At 42.1% G+C, this 1,206-nt stretch overlaps 1 pseudogene; it reads right to left on the bottom strand.

Annotated features, from left to right (window-relative positions):
• Positions 1–273: 273 nt before the first annotated feature.
• Positions 274–1,206, bottom strand: LOC101425760 (axin interactor, dorsalization-associated protein pseudogene; annotated as a pseudogene).

The raw sequence follows: 1,206 nt of genomic DNA, 5'->3' as shown, positions 1-1,206 counted from the left end.
GGTAGGTAGAGTGGTAAGTTAGAAAATAGACTTAATTGCACAATTAATAGAAAAGTAAAAACATGCCTCAAAATCTATATTCAGCCCATATCCAAAGGAGTCTTCTATGTCAGTGATGTGCTGGCCTGGAAATTCTGTGGAATAGCTGTGCTTCAGACTTCTCTGGCCTGCTGGCACAGGTACAGCCCGCTTCCTGCTTGTGGAAGGGTAAATATGCTACCCAGAGCTATGATGGTTTCTACTGAGTAGTAAATTTCACAGAAGTTCCAGGGCTTTCATGTCAGGGTCATTCCTTGTGCAAAGTTTGATGTAGGTGAAGATAAAGTGGTTTCTTGGTCAATAACTGCAATTTCTTTCTTTTTAAGTCAGTGTGTTTCTTGTATAGTTCTATTACAGTTGGCCCAGGTTTAATTTCATCCATCTCCATGAAAGCAAAACACTTGGAGCTGGTAAATCTTTTCTTAGGCTTGTAGTGTTTTGAATTCAAAGACGATAGCTGCACCTCTGGTTAATTTTTCAACAGGCTTCTGGAGCTCAATGCCCACATTAAAGTGAACATACGTATCTTCTTTTCTTGAAGCCACAGGAGTATCTCACACAGGAGTGAAATCTGTGCCACCCAGATCCTTTACACTAACTGTAATATAGAGACCGACGCATTGCCCAGCACCTTTCAGACCAATCTTCTCAATTCTGATGGTGAGTAACGTCATTCCTGGTTCTGATGCTAACCTTGGTAATAAAGTCCCAGGAACTCTTGCAGGAAAGGAATTAGGAGACCCAGCGCCAGCACCATCCTCCTCTTCATCTTCTTCAAATTCCAAATTTTCTTCTTCACCAGGAGCTAAAATTCTTCTTAATAGGACAGGCTGAACGTCAAATGGGAATTCTTTATTATAAGTAAGAATATTCTTTAGGATTGTTTCTAGCTTCTTCAAATCCTCCAGTTTAAATTCTTCTCAGGACCTTGTAGACTTTAAGGCTGCACTTCACAATTCCAAGCATGCTGCAGTTTTGCCTCGTCTTCTTTTGTGCTTCTGTGAATCCGGAATTATTATGTTGAGCTTGGGCCTCTTTTTGTAGATATCTTGCTAATATCTGATACTCGTCTATCGCCTCCATCAGCTGGTCCCAAGAGTCGAAGTCAGCGCCTCTCCTAAAACTGGCGCCCCAGTGCTGCAGCAGGCTCCGGGTCACTTCCCACAT

Source organism: Dasypus novemcinctus, chromosome 7, assembly GCF_030445035.2.
Source record: "Dasypus novemcinctus isolate mDasNov1 chromosome 7, mDasNov1.1.hap2, whole genome shotgun sequence".
Taxonomy (NCBI): Eukaryota; Metazoa; Chordata; class Mammalia; order Cingulata; family Dasypodidae; genus Dasypus; species Dasypus novemcinctus.
This window is presented reverse-complemented; position numbering and strand designations above follow the sequence as displayed.